The sequence below is a fragment of the Columba livia genome, chromosome 4, assembly GCF_036013475.1.
Source record: "Columba livia isolate bColLiv1 breed racing homer chromosome 4, bColLiv1.pat.W.v2, whole genome shotgun sequence".
Lineage (NCBI taxonomy): Eukaryota > Metazoa > Chordata > Aves > Columbiformes > Columbidae > Columba > Columba livia.
The window spans coordinates 18,966,609-18,986,925 of record NC_088605.1 but is presented as its reverse complement, the minus strand read 5'-3'; the positions used below and the strand labels follow the sequence as shown (position 1 = coordinate 18,986,925).

Sequence of the window (20,317 nt, the reverse complement as noted above, 5' to 3'; positions counted from 1 at the left end):
AAGTAAAAACTAAAACAAAAAACCAAAACAATTATCAAGCAAATGAAGGAAGCTAAAATCAGCCCAAACCCTATAAAATCTGCAGAAAAAAGCAGCTAAAAAAAATGACTAAAGCAGACCTCAAAGCACAGCAGCCATCTGTGCCAGCCAGGATCTAGTAATAATGCAACTCCTAATAGCAACATGAATAATAAAAGTAAAACTCTCATGAGCTGCTACAGTTTTTTGCAGCAACAATAACAGATTTTTCTCTGTGGTCTCTGCTCTTTCTGTACAGACCATTATAACTGTGCTTAACATTTGCAAGAAGGATCTTCCTTTTTAGATGTAACTTCAGGACATATTTGCATTCAGTGGATTAAATCCCCCCACTGCAGCCCTGGAACCTCAATTCCCACTGTTGTACCTTCTCTGGCAGTGATTCAGATCACAGCTGTTTCTAAGAAGATATTAAGCTGAGAAATGCTGTGGGTGTACATGGCTTGTTCACTCCATCAAAGGAAGAACACCCCTCCTTACCTTTCTTTGCATTCTTGAATGCTCCAGAGATCCTCTTGCTCTTCTTTGGTGAACTGAAAAGTTCAAACAACAAGCAACTGCAGTGGAAGCAGCAGGACAGCTATTGCTTGACAAGGAGTTTTAGTGGTTTCTGGCCTTACTGGTAGCAGCTGTAGCAAGACCCTTGAAATGGAAAGGCTGTCTCAGCTGCAGTCTTCTGAGAAGCTGGGGTTTTCAGAAGGATAATAAAAATTGGGTTACGTTTCAGAAAGAGTGCTACAGAAAGTGCTTCAGAGTGTGAAAAATACTGCCCACCTAGAAAGAATTACAGAACTAATTTTATTCATCTTAGTGAAGTAGAAGCTAAAGCACAAGTTGATTAGCAACGCCTGGGGAAGATCTAAGATACAGGGAGACCTGTTAAATGTAGAGATAAATGTATATTAAAAAAAACCCAACAACAACAAGTCTCAGGAGGTAGAAGCTGGGAGTTGTCAAGACATCTCCATGTTGTCTCTGCATCATCAGCCTCAGAAGTCTGTGGAAGTGGAAAAAGGAGATCCCATAGAAGGGCTTTGATAATAGTGAATGCTGACCAACTCCACTGGAGCCCAAATATCACCTTAAAATGCCACAGCTATGGTAATATGATCAGAGCTTTGTAAAACACACACACCGTTTATTCTAGGTCCTCATGAAGGAAGTGTGGCAGGAGATTGACTACTTTGTCAGAAAGGTCTTTTCTACAATTTTCCTTTCCATCCTGTGAAAGTGATCTGTCACAGCACTGGTTTTCTCCCATCTCTGTGAGAAGGAAGCAAGGAATGACAGAAAATGCCTATTTCCAGGAAAGGAGAAACAGGAACATATGGTGGAAGAGGGAAAATCAAGATTATTATAAAGATCACAGCTATTCAGGTGAAAAAAAACAAAAGAAGAATGGTGGGTTTTGCCTTTTTTTTTTTTTGTTGTTGTTGTTTGTTTGTTTTTGTTGTTTGTTCATTTTAAACAATGTTCTGTGCTCTCTTTGTTTCTGCAGACAGAAATTCCATTAAACAAATCTCACATTTGACATCTATAATATGTTTTAATTCGTGTGTCTTTTGAGAACACAGATGTCTGGGCCTGCTTGGTGCAGAAGAGAGCTGTTCTGCTGTGTGCGATTTCTACCTAGACCCCCCCTGTGTGAGAAGTACTGTTAATTTGAGGCAACAGCTTCCCAACAGAGATTGCCCAAGAATGAATTCCTTGTGCCCCCATTATGTCTGTTCCCAGCTGGAGAGGCTTTCAGCAGATACACTGTGCCTTCACAATTCTCCGTTAGGTGAATTTTCTGCCACCATGTTAAGCATTGTGCAATGTCCCCTGTGTAACATTGACTGAAATGTAGAAACGATCAAGTCATCTGAAAGGATATGGGGAGGTTTAATTTCCTGAAATAGACCTGCTGTTCAGGCAGTATTGCCTTCTCTATAATAGGAAGTTCAGGAATATCAATTTCTAAATTTGTATATTCAAATTAGTCCATTACCATTAAAGCCAACTCCATTGAAAAACCATGAGTCAGGCCCCCCCAAAACCATGAGAATTTAATGGTGTAGAAACATTGTCCCTTTTTCTTTGTCATCTGATTTTTTTAAGCCATTTGGAGGCAAGTTTTCAAGTTCTTCTTCGCAAAGGCAAGATTAGAAATTTACTTTTTTTCCTCCTCTGTGAAAAGAAAGGTTTACTTGTCATCGTATGAGTTCAGGAGCTGAGCCAATGTAAAACTGCAGGAGCTGACAACACCGCCTGATGCTTTTTTCAGGTGCTTCTGTCACTAAGAGATGCTGCACACCATCACGACTAAGTTAATTGGTTAGACCTGTCCAAGTGCCTGTGCACAGACGCTTAAGTGCACAGTCATCAGCTCACATAAAAATAGAGCTGGAAAAAGCTTCCTCTGGTTCACCTCTTTGGTTATGGGTGAGATCTGCTAAATATGTGCCATTCTTGCTCAGCTTGTTCCTAAAGATGTCTGACAGTAGAAGCTTAATCACCTACTCACTGCCTTATATTTAGAAAATCATTCCTAAATTGTAACTTGAGTCTTTGGTGTTGTAATTTAAGATCATCTCTCTTTAGCCTTTGAGATATCATGGAGAATTTATTGATCCATTCCACTGTGCAACAGCCTTGTCAGGTCTCCTGACAGTTTTTCTTAAGGTTAATAATTCAATCTTTCAATCTTTTCTGTTACATTGTGTTTTCTAAGGCTCTGCTCATTCTGGTTGTTCTACTTTGGAAGCCTCCCCAAGTGGTTCACTTCTTGCTGAAGCACAACACCTAAGTCTGGATGTGTTATTTTAACTAAGCCTAACTAGGACTAAGTAGGCAGGAATGACCATTCAACTTCTCTTACCGCTAAACTTCTGTTTATGCATCCTAGCATCATATTAAGCTTTTTCATACCAGCTTGGTATTACTGCTCATGGACAGCTTGTAGCTCCCTATGCCTTTGTGAAAAGTTCCTGAACTGATCAGCTGCTCTGATTCTTGTATTACACAGGTGCTCATTCCTACATGCCATTAATACTTCACAGTTACTTAATAGCATCATATTTTTTTCAGACTATTTCTTCAATTTGTGAAAATTATCTTGATTTCTAATTCTGTTCCCAAATGTGTGTGCAGGCTCTCCCTGCTTTGCATCAGCTGTAAATTTAATAAGAAAGTTCTCTATTCCTTTGTCTGAATTGTTAGTGACTGAACAGAATAAATTTCATAACAAACTGTTGCAGAACCTCACCTGATAACTAATTTCTGGATAAAGTTCCCTAACCCAAGTTTTCACGTGTAACATCGTAGTTTCATTTAGACTGTGTCTCCTTAGTAAAGCAAAACAAAAAGCAACAAAAACCTTTCTAAATCAAAACCTGCCACTCCTTTTTTTCCCATATGCACCAGAAAAAGCACTTTTTCAAGATTAATGAACTAATTCTGTTTTAAGAATGTAGGTCACTACCGTATTCATTTCAAAGTTTAATAAATATTTATGGCCATCTGCAGTTACCTTCAGAAGATACATTTCTATAGAAAATGCCTTTGCTGCATCCCAAATTCATCTGCCTGTCTCTTAATGCTGCCAGCCCCTTCTCTGACACCTGATTCTAAGATAACCCCAGGAAATAACATCAACTATTTGAGCCTTTTCTGTCTTTCCGGCTCCTATCAGAATCCCTACAAGTAAGCTCATGTGCTTCAACCTCATTCACTTCACCATTTCAAACCTGTTTAAGGAAAGTAGACAAGTCTAACCCTGGGTCATAGTATTGCACGGCTAATTAGCGTGGTCACAGATGATCAGCACATTCAGGACAGCAAACTAACTCCAGCAGCGGGATTGGACTAGATGATCTTTGGAGGTCCCTTTCTATCCCTAACATTCTGTGATTCTGTGACTCTGTGGACATGATTCTTGAACAATGGTTTTAAATAATTAAAAACAATTATTACATTTAAGAGACTCTTGTTCCTTTAGAGCATACTTTTATTACATTATTCTTCTTGAAACTTTTGTTGAGCTTTGCTTGTAGAATATTACATAGAAAGTCTCATTTCTTGGGGGGGTTATACACCCAGAGCTGATCCATGATTTCACGTGTGGCCTCTATACCCTGCAGTAGGCTTTGTGCAGGAGTCGGTAATGTCACGAGGTTCCATGAAAGTATAAAGTCCTGGCTGCCCATTTCAATGTGGGTTCAGGGATTCTGTTTATAACCCTTGGAGTAATTTACTTGTGTATCTGATCCGGGGAATGATCTGTAGTCTATCACTTGGGTAGACTGCTCATTTTGTGAGAACCACATTGATGCAGTCCAACAGAAAATTATGTTAAAGACATTCTGTAGTGAGGGCTTGTAATTTGTACACAAGTCTGGGGAAGAACACTGAATCAAGAAAACTTAATTTTGACAGTCCTGATATATAGTCTATTTTGGTTAACCAAAAGGAACACATACATTTTCTACATTAGAGAAATTTCCATTATTTTTCTCTCAGCCATGAAAATCGATTTTGATGTGATTACACTCAGAGGCTGCTTGATGTGCTTCTGACAGTACAAAATGGAGAGAAACGGTGGGTGGTGTTGAATTGAGGATACTGTGGTTAGCTGAACTCTGTCACAAACTGAAAATGATAAGATTAAAGCACACACCATTAATGTACTGAGCAGGAGAGTGAGCCTTAGGAAAAATGGTGATTATGATATTTTGATGTTGAAGATTGCAAAAGATTCAAAGAGCTTTCATCATCTTCTGTTTACTGTAATCACTGACATTTGTTGGATTGCAAGGAGGCCACCTAAACTCAGCAGATGAAAGCAGCCCTTAAGGATAAGCAGTAGGACTATGCCTAAACATTGGTGGATAGTTGTAAAAAGAGGAGCCACAGTATTTGGAACTCTACAAAACAATGAAGTTTTCATTCTGTTCACTTTAATTACATTGAGCTCATGAGTGGCTTCATGGACACCACATCCCTTTTACAAATCAGAATTTGACCCCATATTTCCATATTCCAGACAAAGTGTCATTTTTAAAGAAATGCTTACTTCTAGCTTCCTGTTTAGGAAGCTACTCTTTTACCTTGAGAATTTTCATTGCTTCAAAAAAAACCCAACTCAAAACAAAGAGAAAGAAAATAAATGAGTAATAGGTGAATGTCATAAAGGCTGAGGTTTCAAATTATTTAGTTATCCAGATGTGTGGTTCCTCTTCTGAAAATATTTAGACTTGGCAAGACTGGAACTTGCTAGTTTGCTATTGAGGCACAGCAGTTGCAAGCTGTTCTGACCATGTTTTCCTCTAGCAGGACTAAGGGTCTGCTGTTGTGCACTTCAGTGAGTAGTCTGTTTATAGGTAGGTAAAAATAGAAGAAATAAATATATTTTCAACAAGGTTGCAAAACTAGGCTGTAATCTCAGCTGCATAGAAAACTTCTATCATCTGAAAGATATTTTAGCAGTTCTGTGTTATGTCTTGGTAGTAGACGATTTGGAAAAGGACATTCATGAAGCTTCCCTGACTCTTTACTATGTCAGCAATAGCACAATGGCTGTTTGTCTTCTGTTACTCTTTCTGTCCGGGATGACAACAGGTAACTATGGGTCTATTAGAAAATGTATTTTTAAGTCTTTACCTCACATTTTGCAAGTGTCATAAATATTCTATTTTGGTGTGGATTTTAAATGTAAGAATAAGCTGGTTCTGAATTCATTCATTCTCAATAGCATTCTAATGGAGTTAAAGGAAGATGCAATCAATAGGGTTATATACATAATAAATCAGGTCCTATGGAAATGCTATAAAATGTATGCAATTAAATAGCAATTTATAACCACCTTAGTTACTAACTGTTTTGAAGAATTGAAGAGAATTATGGTCTGGATTGAGCAAAGCTCCAAGTATGTGTTAAGCTTACAGTTCCCATTGGCAGTGAAGTCTAGCACATTAATGAATGTTTTTCTGACTGAAGTCTTTAATCTCTCTGAACCTTAGTTTTTGCCATACAAATAATAGTTCTTTATCTCAGAATACTGCTGTGCAGATATACCTGTTAATTTTGTAAAAATGTTCAGATATAACAGTTATGGAAGTGATATAGGCACGTGCAAATATTTCTCTCTGCCAGTAGCAATCATCCACCCTTTACATTTCTTTCTGTACGTAAACGGTTGTGTTCGGTCTTCTATCTTACATTACCTGCCTGCTGCAGTTCATAGTGGGTATTTCTCAAATATTAATGGCAATGTGCATTTGAAACTAGAGTCTTACGATGCGTAGCTTTCACTGTTTTCAAAGGGAAGTGATCAGTCCTCCTCAGGGCTCAGGATAGAGGAACTAGAGTATTCTCTTTCTCTAGAGTAATAAAATAATCACATGTATCTGGACACTGTAACTGGTGAAACTGAGTGCTAATATTTTTCTTTTAACATAAACTAATGAAAAGTTAGGAAGTGGTTTTCTTTTCCAAATATGTCCCAGTCCTCATGCTCATTTAATAGTTTTTCTAAACAGTAGGAATTACATAATCTAAACCAACTAGATGGTTTAAGAGAACTAATGTCCCATCCAAAGGTTCTTAAGGGCTAAATGTACCTATAATATTGAAATAATTGGTAGTGTGGAGATTTTGAAAACTGCACTGTGAGCTGAGGATCATCTAACTTCATTTCAGGTATGTAAAGGTTCAAGTCTGATCTAAGGTTGTCATTTGCACGACTTCACTGCTAATGAAGAGACATTCATGAACATCATCAAAGAGTGACATGATCCACCTGCTCCGGTCTCCCCTTTCATAACGGATGAACTGTTTGTTGAAGGTATTTATCTCATTTCACTGACTGCAGAGGAAACCTAGACAGCTAGTTAAGGCTAGATTAAATGATAAGGTTAAACCATCCTTTGAAGAACTAAAATTAGGAGAAGGATGCCACTTCTACACTGTTAAAAACAAACTCAGCTTTGAATGTCTCGGTTGTTTCTGAAAAATGGAATTTCATTACTTTTGAAATTGTTATTCTGTCTATGCTTTTACAATGTCAATGATGGAAAAGTATTAGACAGTAGTTATATCTTAATAAAAAGTGCTTAACAAGCAAGAAGTATTTATATAGTATCCTATTAATCTAAATTAAACTCAGTTGAGTCCTTCTGGGGTACTTACATGCTGTATTCAATCCTTAATGTGTTCACGTTTCTCCCTTTACTGTTAGACTGAAGTATGTGTATGTATCAAGAGAAAATGACTTCCATGGGGTTTCATTTTAAAACCAGACATGCAAATCCTACTACTATTTTGAAGTTCTTATGAAGTATTTTCTCAGTCATCACTCATCAAGATTTCCACAGACCAATTTTTACCTTTAGTGCTTTGATCTGTTGTTACTGTAAGTTTCACATCTAATTTTCCTGGTATGCAAATGTATCTCTTAATATAAAGTTTTATCTGCAATGCAATTTAAACTTCTTAGGGATATTTTACTTTTATTTTGTTTTGTTTGCTCTCTGTGGTTCTGTAAATACAAATATACTGCCTTACTGTGATATTTTTCCCTCTGGCTTTGTAATAACTATAATAGAGTGTCTTTTTTTCTTTTTTTGTCTTTACTTAATCTATCTGTAAAAATGGACTGAACTAATTTCTGAATTGTAGGTAATTCTTCAGCATGGGAGTTGAATGAGAAGCTCTTGTGTTGTCATATCTTTACATACCTTCCACAGTCCCTTGGTCCCTTGAACCCATATGCGGTTGCACACATTGACAGACGTGAGAAGGTGTAGGTGAGTTTAATGCATCTATGGTTCTTCACAATGATCCCCTTGTGGTTATCTTAGTCAACCTGTAATTAGTATCAGCTCTTCTCTCTCTCCTCCACCATCTCTCTAGTGACCCTAATAGCTGAGAAGTGGAAAGAGGTTTGGTGCGGAAAATGAGGAATTCAGCTTGATCTCTGCTATGGTTATATTTCTGGTGGTATATTCAGGAAAAGTTTATCAGAAAGGCACTCTCCTGACTCTTTTTTTCTACAGGTGCCAGCCCAGTCTACCCTTTCTTTCACTTCCAAATGCTATTGTTTTGTTGCATGCCACCTTACTGTTCACTGTATTTGCTCCTGTCATGACTGCAATGCAAATACACAATGAAGAAATTTAAGCTATCGACCTGAACATGCAAAATCCCTAACAATCTCACCTTATCCCCATCTCTGTTTTTACTTCCCATGCATCTTTTCCTCCCTATTGTTCACTTAATATTTTCACATTAATGCTCCATTTTTCTCCTCTACCTCTCTGATTGCCTCTGTCATGTTTTATTCATTTGGTCTCTTGATGTTTCTTCCAATCCTCTTTTAAAATACACTTCTCTGAACAGTCCTTCCTGTCTTTTCCCACATACTTACCAATTCCCATAACAGTGACCTAGTACGGAATCACAGAATCATAGAATGTCCTGAGTTGGAAGGGACCCACAAGGATCCAGCTCCTCTTCCTGCATATGACAACCCCACAGTTCACACCATGTGTCTGAGGGTGTTGTCCAGTCTCTTTTTCAACACTGTCAGTCTTGGGGCCATGACACCTCCTTGGGGAACCTGTTCCAGTGCTCCACCACTGGAACAGTGAAGGTGAAGAACCTTTTCCTAATGCCCACCCTAAACCTCCCCTGGCACATCTTCCTGCCATTCTCTTGGGTTCTGTCACTGGTTGCCAGAGAGAAGAGATCAGTGCCTGTCCCTCCTCCTCCCCTTGTGGGGAAGCTGTAGACCACGATGAGGTCTCCCCTCAGTGTCCTCTTCTCCAGGCTGAACAAACCAAGTGACTTCAGCTGCTCTTCACACAGTTTCCGTTTCCTCTCCAAACCCTTCACCAATTTTGTAGCCCTCTTCCGGACACTCTCCAGTAGCTTAGTACCGTTTTTATCCTGTGTTGCCCAGAACTGCACACAGTGCTCCAGGTGAGGCCACACCAGAATAGAGCAGAGAGGGACAGTCACCTCCCTCACCCAGCTGGCGATGCTGTGCTTGATGCACCCAGGACACAGTTGGCCCTCTTGGCTGTCAAGACACACCGTTGGCTCATGTTCAACTTGCCATTGACTAGAACCCCCAGATCCCTCTCTGTGGAGCTTCTTTCCAGCATCTCATCCCCCAGTCTGTATGTACAGCCAGGGTTGCTGCATCACAGGTGCAAAATATGGCACTTGCTCTTGTCGAACTTCATGCAGTTGGTGATTGCACAGTTCTGCAATTTGTCTAGATCCCTCTGCAGGGCCTTTCTGCCCTCCTGAGTGTCACAGCAGGATCTGATGTGGTGAAAAACCAACATAGGAGCCACTAGCCTTCTCTTTGCCTCACTTACTGAGCCTGTGACATGTCCTTCAATGTCACAGCATGAGGGAGATTGACTATCGCTTCTGTGATTTAGATTAGCCCATTGGCTATACTCATTCATACTATGCACAGATAAAGGTAAGGAAAGACTAAAGTTTACACCGAAATTATTAAGGCCTGGCAGTTAGGTGCTGAACATCCATCCATCTTCCCTGCAGTCTTACTGTAGAACATACCTGACCCAAACAGAAACAGAATAGAGAAAACTCAGGGTACAAATACAAAACCTGTCTGTGCCAACTACCATGGTGGAGGTACTTGAGATGTGTTTTGTTCAATGTTTTAAAATACTGCACACATTTATGAACCCATTTTCAAACTGGATTTTGTTCATTTTATTAGAACTATTGTTTTGGGCCACATTCCAGAGTCCTGACTTGAAGTCAATGAGAGGTTAATTTGAGTAGAGATCAAATAAAAATTGAGAAGGTGTTTATCTTTTGGTGCAGTGATAGTACCTAGCCTGGAATTCTGACCCTGCAATGTCTAAGATATATAGCCCTGAAAGAGCATCCAAGACAAGATTTGGTCAGAGCACAACTGAAAGCAGATGGCATATATAACAGAAATAAATGAAAACTAAAAGCCCTGCTGAGAGTGATATATGAGATTCTGAAGGAAATCTGCCTTTGGCACATTGTACTATAATTTTAAAAATTTAAGATATCTTTTATGAATTGGAAAAAAACCCACACTTCAGGTCCTGCTGGTCTCTGCTCTGCATTTGCATTGCAGTGCAAAGGAGGAGCTATGCTTCCAGCTTCTGTAAATAACACACCTTCTGATACATTCACCTCATTCCATTATGGTTGCAGGAAGAGGGAAGAGCAGTTCCTGTCCACTTCCCAAGCTAGGACTCTGGTGTTTGGAAAAGAGGGTCCACTGAGAAAAGACAGATGAAGAGGAAGGATGTGGTGTTCAAGGTGAGCTTGTGGCTCCTTCTCTTGCTCGCAAGAGTTAGACCAATTGCTGAGCTCGATTGTGGTCTAGCCAACAGGACACTGTCTGCCTTTTTTCCTCCACAAGTAGATTTTCTCCTCCCCAGTGTGCAAACACTAAATATCACTCAGCCTCGAGTAGTTCTAGAGACTATACATACAGGAATGAGAAACATAGCCTTCTCTTTGACAATCCTAAACAAAGTCACTCAACTATTTTTTTTTTTTGATTGTTTATATGGTAATGCAAAATAGTGTTTTAATCTTAATTTGATAATTTGTCTGAAATATAGGTAAACTAACATATTTAAGTGATGCACACTATGCTATGGTGTTTTTTGCAAGACAAATCATATTTCTGAATGCAGTTCTGTAAGCAGAAAAAATTCAAAGAGCGTTTGTAAAGTGTTAGTTACTTAGATGTAAATATTAAGCTATGATATCTGCATGAAGCTAATCAACCCAAGCATTATGTCAAAGCCCACATGACAGGCTCACTCATCCTTGACAGTGTAACTGACACTATTAATCTCATGAGGAGAGTAATTTTCACAATAATGCACAGAAAATACAAACACAAAGAATTTATACATGCCAGCTACCTTTCACTGATGTGTTTCAGAAATAATGTTTAGCCCATGTAACAATGTTTTTCATAATCTTATCTTTTATGGGCAACCAGCAATGATACATACTGTGTTTCTGTCCTGCAAATCAGTAGTCCTGGGCGTGGGGGGGAAGAGATCAGAAACTAATTACAACTTCTAACATAATGCGTACACTCAAGGGGGTGGAGTTGAAGTTGCCAGCTTCACTGTGACATTTCCTAACTTTGGAAGATCTGACTTTGCAATCTGAGTAATGCTATTTCTCTCTTCATTTAGTTAACCCACATATTTGGTTGTGCCCAGGGGATCATTTGTAGAGCAAATATGCAACAAATCTCTGCAGTCCATTTTGAAGTTTACTTTAAAAAAGTAAAATATGAAAATGTCACTCTAAATGTTTTTTAAGATCTGACACTGCCTTGTCCATAGCGTGGTGTATTTTTTCCTTGCAGTACAGTGAAGAGTGGAGTCCCCTAGGACTATTAAAAACAGACTGCATATTGTAAACTTTATTAACATGATGGGCTATGTGTAGAATACTTCCAATTTAGGTATGCTTCTATAGTACTGAAATATTGCATCTCCATGTAAAATATGAATTCCTTGAGCAGGAGCTGTTATTATGTGCTTCTGTACAAGAAAGCATAAATATGTCTACAGCAAATTCAGACTTCTTACTCTAATACAAGCACAAATGATAATGGCAACAGTGTGATTTTACCCCAGTTCCCTTATCTTCATATATTAGAATTTCACATTCTAACCAGCATTGAAAAAAAAAAAAATAAAGAAAAAGGTACAGAAAGCTGGGATCTAGCTAGACTATTTTTTTTTTTTAATTTCTTTTTATTTTTTTAAATTCTGTTATGTTGCTTGACAAAGAAATGGATGAAAATATTTTGTTTAAGAAAGTACTCAGGAAAGATCAAATATTGACTTGGATAAAGAAAATCTCAACAATCACTGAAAAATACTCAGCTGGTATGTAGCTGCGTAGCAGTGGTGCCTGGGGTTGCAGTTGTGTGAGCAAAAGCCGTTAAAACTTGCCTCTGGTCTCATATTCCCACCTATACCAGCACCAGCATTCATCTGATACTGCAGTGAGGTGGATCAGAGAGTGATGCTAGCAGAAAAATAACACAGGGAAGAAGTTTTTGGTAGTTCAGCTCACCGAACCAGCTCGGCACAACATCAGACAGGCACCAGGGCTGACGCAAAGGACCAGGAAACCTTGAGCTCTGGATGAGGGAAGACTTAAGAAGCATCAGCTTAGTTTGACTAACGTTGTTGTAGTGTTGCACCTTGACTTGTAAAGAAAAATGAAGATAAGTTTTCTGTTTCTAGCAGCAGAGTGATTTCTGGGGCCTCTGGACATGCAGCAAAAGAGAGTTCTTCTATGGGCAAAAGCAAAAATGCCCAGTTTAGGTATGATCACGGAATGGGGGGAGAGGTTATCTATCGTTACAAATATCTGTTTCTAGCTGCATTACATGTGCTGGAAAAAAAAAAAAAATCACCTCCAGTTTTGAGGAGGATCACTGTATCACTGATCACTGAGACTTCCCGTGTGTGGAAACCTGCCTGCAGGCTGCCAGCTGGCGTGGCCAGCGGCTCTGGCTGTACCAAAACCACTGACTGTGCCACAGGTGTCTTCTTGCCTCTCTCCCCAGCCAGGAAAAAAGTGGAAACTCAGTTCTGTTAGTTACAAGGGAACTACTGGAAGACCCAAAAAGTTATAAACTTCATCTTCCTAATTAAAAGATCTTACGCCATTTATAGAACTGCAAGCAAATATGGCATACTATGAAAACTTCCTTTTAAGAGGGGTCCAGGAGGTCCATTATATTTCACAAATTCTTTCCCTCTCACATTTAAGCCATTTCCCTTTCTATTTTGATTTACTCTATCTTTCTATTTCTCCTGATATCTCTCAAAAATATAGAATAAATATACTGTCTTTAATGGTGACTTAGAGCAGTTAACTAGACTGTACAAAGTTATGAAAAGATAACCTTCTATCACATTAATTTTAATTATTTGCCACAGAAATATTTGTTTTCATCGAAGAGCTTTGACTTATGAAAAATAAATGAAGACATTTTTAATTCCAAACAGAAATAAGTCTGTATTGTGTTAGTTTCAATGTTAGCTCTCACTACTTCTTTATTTAATAGTACATTTTCATTGTTAAGTATTATTTCCTATACTTTCAGGTGCTTGTAAATTTAGATTTTATTGTGTATATATAGAGAAGAAAGATATATCTGTGTTGATTTCAACTGGGTTCTTTTTCCTTTCACATGCTTACACAAGGTGCATAGCAATGGGTATTTTTTTCATTACCAAACAGCTGCATTTGCATTCATTTGGTTGCAAAGCTGTTTACTTATGAAATTACTTTATTAATTGAAAAACTTGTAAATATTAGGAATGTCTCCTCCTACTGTAATTGGTACCACATTTTTATCCGCATTCCTCTTACATTTGTTGCATATCAAGCCTGTTCAACTACTTCAATAAGAGGGAATAAGATGATAAAACAGTATTAGTTAGCCTCACCTAATCCTTGGATCTCAAATGCTGATAGAAATATTAATGAACCGAGACCCTGACGATGTTTTCAGTTGGGATTGTTTTACTCACATGGGGACACTCGGATCTAGAGAAGTTGCACCATGACTCTGATTTAAACAGGCTTCACCTGACAAATCCAATCTGGATCCTATCACTTGGACAGAATTGAAGTAACACAGAAGGCACTTGTTTCCTAACCATGTTATTTAATTAGTTAATGTGTAGACTGCATTTTCCACCAACCCCGATTTTTCTTTTTCTCTGTTTAGAAGAGATGATCCTGATGCATGAGGCAGGTAGTGTGTTGTGGGTTTTTTTTTGTTTGTTTGTTTGTTTTTGTTTGTTCATTTTTTTAAGTTAAAGAAATACATCTGAAATCCTGAATAAACACCCCATTCTGCAAGCCCTCATTTCTTCCTGGGAGCTCTGCTTGGAGCACTTGCAGGATCAGTTCAGAGAATATGTGAGGAAGATGGAAAAAAAAAGAAGAGAGCGAGATTGAAAGGGATTTTTTTGAGACAGAGATATATTAAGCCAGACTATGCTTTCTATTTTCAGTAGTCTAAGGAAAGTTCAGCTCTGACTTCAGAAAAAAAGATTCAAAAGAAAACATGCACCCATGTGTAGTGTTTGCTGGCACACTTCATTATTAATTTGAGTTAATGTGTGTTTCAAAAGTCAGGTCAGAGAGAACTCTCTGGGATGAAGGTACATGCATTGTTTCTTCCTCTGTGTCTTTCTCTTGTCTTTCGCACAAATACACACTGGCAGATACACAGAACCCAGCAAATTTCACAGTGGCTAGATGAGATACGATGTTAACCACAAAACCTTTTAGTCAACCTGATTACTCTGTCTTCTCTTAAACATAAGCAAGCTGACTAGTAACCTTTGAAAACCCAAACTTCTTCATAAAGCAGAAAAAGAAACAAAACAAACAGTCTTTATAAATACATTAAAATTCTCACTAAAAAGCTAATTATAAGGGTATTTGTTTTGTTTGAGGTAAGGCACATCTATTATCATAAAGATAATTAACTCAGTCTGACAGATCTAATAAAAGGACAAGTTTAGCATTGGCTTAGCCAGAAGCCCAAGGCAAGCAATTTTTATAATTACTAGTTATTGTAACTGGGCTCAAAGAAAATGGTCTGTGATATTTAAACAGTAATGTTAATTTGCATTTAGACCCATTTTTTTCCTCTTTCCTGGGCAAGATCTGTTTAGCTGGAATGAGTAAAAGAAACTTGAATAACTTAAAGAAAATAAGAATGGCCTTCTCTTTACAGAAAAATTTGGTCTCTTTATGCCTGGATAATTAATATCCTCATGAGGTAAGTGCTCTGGTAATCACAAAACAATTAAACAGCTTAACGCAGTTTGAACACACAGAAAATCTTGAGTTTTCAGCCTGAAATGATGTCTGTAGACTGCATTTATTTGTGGCAACTGTATCTATTGATGCACAGACCTGCTATGTGCACCTCCACATGCCCTCAGCATGCCCCTGCTGTTGAGCAGGTGAAGAAAGGGCCAGAAAGGGGGGAGGAAAGCACTCGGCTGCTGTATGGAAGTGGTTCCCATTCACAAAGATAAAGGGAGCAAAATAATGTCCAGGAATATATGCATAAGAAGTAAATTGCTCCAGCTGGCATGATGTCCTAGCCCTTAACTAATGCTTACCTTGACATTTTGCAGCACATTCTCCGCAAGAAAAACAAATCAACATTTTAAAAGAAGAAAGTTATTTTTTAACTGCTTCTGTAATGAAGGTTTTAGAAATAAGTAATAACTAGAGTGAGAAAATACATTGGTGATACACTCCAAAAAGGCAGTTAAAGTACTTGCCATTCAAATATGAATTTCATTATGTACTACATGCAGGTAATGCTAACCCAGTGCATTTTGCCAATGTAGAACCAGATCTGGGGAGCACTTTAAGGTCATAGAGGCTTAAGCTCCCCAATTTTCTAAGTGCTCTGGGACCAACACAGAGATGCTGCAAACTGCCCTAAATCTTTTGAAGGCAGCTAGAGCTCTACAGCACTGCTTGAGTTTCCCATGAAAAAAGAGAGCAGAGGGAGCATAAAATCTTTGTTCACAAGATGGTGGAAAAGATGAACCTGAGACACTTTTGAATGAAAGGGACCGTGACCTCATTAATGTTTACAGATATATAAAGGGTGAAGTGTCACGAGGTTGGAGGCAGGCTCTTCTTGGTGACAACTAATGATAGGACAAGGGGTAATGGGTACAAACTGGAACACAAAAGGTTCCACTTAAATTTGAGAATAAACTTCTTCTCAGTGAGGGTGACAGAGCCCTGGAACAGGCTGCCCAGGGAGGCTGTGGAGTTTCCTAATCTGGAGGCATTCAAGACCTGCCTGGATGGCTTCCTGTGTAACCTCATCTGGGTGTTCCTGCTCCGGCAGGGGGATTGGACTAAATGATCTTTCGAGGTCCCTTCCAATCCCTGACATTCTGTGATTCTGTGATATCAATTCCTGTTGGAGCACAGAAAGAAGCAGTCCCTGTTTGCTGCCCCACTTTCCCTCAGTCCCAGCCTGACAACAAGACTTACAACCCAGATTCACACCCTGGCTGCAAAATTATGGTACACTTCCCCACCCCTTACTTCACAGCCTTTTTAGTGGCAGGATATTTTTAAGCTAGTTCTCCAGTTTTGGGGCCCTAACAATTTGTGTTACTATTAATCCATTCCATATTACATCAAGGATTTTATATTAGCCCTACTAATTTTGCTGGTTAGCTTTTTGCCTTTTTTTTTTTTTAATTGCATCTGGTGGGATTGGCAACTAACCTTCTGCCACATACTGTCTATGTAATGGAACAGGTGAAGGTAATTCTTGCTAGACCTTTTGCTGCCTGGTTGTCTGGGACTGAAGACACTGCCCTAGCATTTTGTGCTGCACTCTTAATGGGTTTGGTGTGTTTTTAAACAGCTTGGCCAAGGTATTTTTTTATAGCAGGCTAAATTTAGGATCATAAATGCCTGTTTGAACTCTGAAATTAGCATACACTCTATCTTATGTTTGGCTATTGGCTGTATATTAATAATTCAGTTTTTGTCTTCAATAAAATGTACTTTTCACCAGATAAGAAAAATGAGATTTTTATCTATTTTGACTGAAGATTTTGATGATTTTTAAAAATTTATTATTTCAGCCTTCTTGTGCTTTGAGGATTTAAGAGTCTATTTATTCAGAAGGTCCCCTGCCCTCTAAAATTCCAGTGTGACTTTGTGTATCCGAGTAGTCCTACCAACATCATCAGGATTACTCACCATCTGAGTAGCTGAGTGTGCTTTGCTGGAGGAGAGCTCAAGGGTCTGATCCTTGAAGATAAGCACTCTTTGGGCTACTGACTAAACACCACCTGCAAGGATTTGGTCCTTTTCAGAGTCATGGCCCAAGAAGACCAGTAAAACCTTCATCTCCAGCTGATGTAGAGAAGGTTCAAGGCTGAGGATTGATTCTACTAACTGTAACCTCAGATCTAACCTCTCAGTTCCCAAATGCTTTTAGACATCAACCTTATCAGTTCTAGAAAAATATTACTGACTCTATTAGATAGAAACAGGCAGACAAAACTTTGCTTTTTGTCTATATTTGTGGCCCTTGAAGTCATAAGACAGGGAGAACCTCACCTGGGATTTTGCAATTTGGATTGAGAGAAATATCCTTCCTTTCCTGAATCGTTGTATGCATAAAAAGACAGTAGCATGATAGTTTGTGGTTCCCATGTACCCTGCTGTTTGGAAATTTTGAAGGTGGTTTCTCTAGATTCTCAGGATTTTATTCAGAATGCTGTACTGCTAAACTTCTACTGACGTTTCTGGTTGCTCCTAACAATGATATTCATTTTTTTTTTTGGTCGAAATTGTTCACGGCAAATGTACAGCTTCCGGTTTTTAATATAAACTAAAAAAACCCCACCAAAACAAAACAAAAAATAAAAACAAAGTTTGAGGCAATTCTCATAATATTTTAAGAATTTAAAGTCAACCAGCTTTTGGCTTAAATGGATTGATGGAGCCCTTTAAATTGGTTGTTGGTATAGCATGTTATTAATCACTGTAGCAGACAAAAATACATCGTTTCCTTGCTGAGAATAGCATGTTTTCCTTTGTTTATGAATTGATCCCTGAACGGTTCCTCCTGGGAATATGTTTGTTCTTTCCTTCTTTCAGTCTTTCTTTCCTTCTAAGGTAAAATGGCTTTAAACTGCAGATGTGCTAATCTGTAGGAGACTCCAAAACTCATTGATCTGTGGGCAGTGTAGGTATTAATCTACCTGGGTTGGGAGACTAAAAGAATAAACGATTAATTAAATAGCCTTGAGGTTATTTTTCAAAACAGCATTGTAAGTGGCGATGGGCAAAACTCAAAAGATTTTTATACTGGGTTCAGTTCAGATCAACTCCCTAAATCTGATCACTGGAAGCATACATAAGAGGGAAAAATACTTTGAGGCAATGTATTAAGTCAGACCAATCAGCCCAGTGGGAAAAAATGAGAAAATGTTTAGAAAATGCATTTTAATCTCGGATCTGAGAACCGATACACATTCTAAATACATTTAAATGAATCTGTAAGAGAATACATGGTTGTTTAGACAGTTTTCAAATATTATTTGGGGTAAATGCAGAATTTATTATCACATTTCATTGCTTCCAAAATGACTTAGTGTTTTGTCAAGTTGGTAACAATTTCCACAGAATCTTTTTTTTTTTTTTTAATTGTTCTCATAGCTTTTATTTCTTGTTGCTCCCACTGAATGAAAAGACCTTCATAAACTGACATGCAAGACGATGCTGCCAGATCCCTTAGGATAATTTCTTCTGTGACACCAATGAATTAAAAGTGTGGAGAGACATTCAAGTATAGATTTTGTATATCGGTCCCCATTATACTGCATCAATTGACCCATAAACTGTATACGTTCATGTATCTCCCCCCCCACCCCCGGCTCTTTGGTTTTTGCTTGTTGTGTATTCTGTCAATGCTGGATGATGCAAACTTATTCCATGAGGCTTTAAGCTGAGAAATAGCAATGTAACCATACTACAATGCAGAGCCCCACTTAATTTATGTTGCTTCTAACTGAGGCTTGGCTCTGTGTTAACAGCAGCTATGTCTATCTACTCCATTGCTTTTGATCATCATAAAGGGCAGGAAGGACCAAGAGGATGCACAAAAATTTATCTTTTCCAGTATATCATGGAGAAGCAAACTCAGATTTGAAGCTATTTGGAGCTGCCTGTCATTGTACTATCAAACGATGGAGCTCCTTCCTGGATAGTGACTCTGGATGTGATGGCACCAGAAACAATGTGACATTATTTGAGCAAATAGGTGGATAAAACAATTGCAATGATTTCTGTGAGTGTCTATGAGGGCCTGTATGCACTTCTGTCATGCAGTTTCTGTTGCAGCTTGGCAATGTTCTAGCTCTAACATTAATAGATCCCTCTTAGATCTAACAGCCAGATGGTCAGCAGTTGTGAACTACTTACTGAGCCGCTCTTGAAGTTGTGCCAAGATATCTGTATACTCATATTCTTTCTGCAAGCCAGTGCTATAAGGTCACAGGAAGAACAAGGTCAGCAGTGATTCGTCTTATATTTTTGGGGGTGTGCGTTGGCTTGACTGGCCGCCCACAGTTGCTGAGCTGCAAACAGAAGAGGTAGAGCTAATAATTCATAACAAGTCAGTAGTTCATTGAATTTTTGAATCTTCTTATGTTTGCAAATTGTCCATGAACAGACTTTGATTTTCCTGAATGCGTTTGTTACTCAGAGTTATTTGCTGACACAGGAAACAGAAACCACAAAAATGCTGGCTGGGGCTTACCCTTCTTTCTCAAAGGCTGAGCAGAACAGCCATCAACTAGGCACTTAGCATGAGGGCCAGTGAAGGAAAAATGGAGCGTAAAGTCAAAATATGGGAAGCTGAGAGACAGAGATAACCATCATAAAAGGGTTTGCAGCCTCTTGACCTCAGCGATATTACCAGCTACATGCCATAACTGGATCTTTAGCATTGAACACTCTGCTGAGTAGATGTTTGCTTTGTTACCCTCTTCCTGGCTTATTTTTTGCAGCTGCCTTAACCCTTGGGCTGCTGCCATTCTCCTCTTGCCTCTCCTTTTCTTCTCTTCCTCTTGAGAAATCCTCCCAACTCTTAAAGTAAGTTTTGGTTACAAAAACCCTGAAATAATGTTCACAGCCCCTTTCCAGACATTTCATGAGTAATCTGAAGATAAAAATACACTCATAATTGTATTTGTTCAGCCATTTGATAAACTCTTTTCACCCACACTACAATTTTTGCCTGCCTCTGCTCTTTTTGTCTTGAAAAGTACATATTTACAGTCATGCCCTGAAGCACTTGCAGTCTGAAAAGACAGAGGAGGATTGGAGACAATAGGAAACACAATATCTGTCCTTCCTTTTTTGCATGCCTGTGGTTCGCCCTAGTATTTCAAACCTTTGCCCTAAACTGGGAACAGCCTGGATGCCTTTTGGGTCTGGTGTGCTCAATACCTGCGATGATGCCCCTACTTCTGTGGAATACATAAGACAGTGCCACTCTCTGGCAGCCTCTGCCCATTAGAGCCTTGCCATTGCCATAGATACAAATTCAAAACTCAATTTCAGTTTTCATTTCTCACTTGTTTTTTTTTCATAGTTGAGAACACAGTCTAAATTTCCATCCCACACTGTTGTGGGATTATTCTTGTTT

The 20,317-nt window shown here is 38.7% G+C and overlaps 1 long non-coding RNA gene across 2 annotated transcripts in view; it reads left to right on the top strand.

Annotated features, from left to right (window-relative positions):
• The window catches only part of LOC110357831 (uncharacterized), a 66,266-nt gene that overhangs the window by 29,156 nt on the left and 16,793 nt on the right, over positions 1 to 20,317 (top strand). For both annotated transcript variants that reach the window (XR_010472167.1, XR_010472168.1), the window contains 4 exons: positions 6,718 to 6,862; positions 7,696 to 7,823; positions 10,249 to 10,356; positions 14,843 to 14,887. This is a non-coding gene — a long non-coding RNA (uncharacterized LOC110357831). The remainder of the gene's footprint in view (positions 1 to 6,717; positions 6,863 to 7,695; positions 7,824 to 10,248; positions 10,357 to 14,842; positions 14,888 to 20,317) is intronic.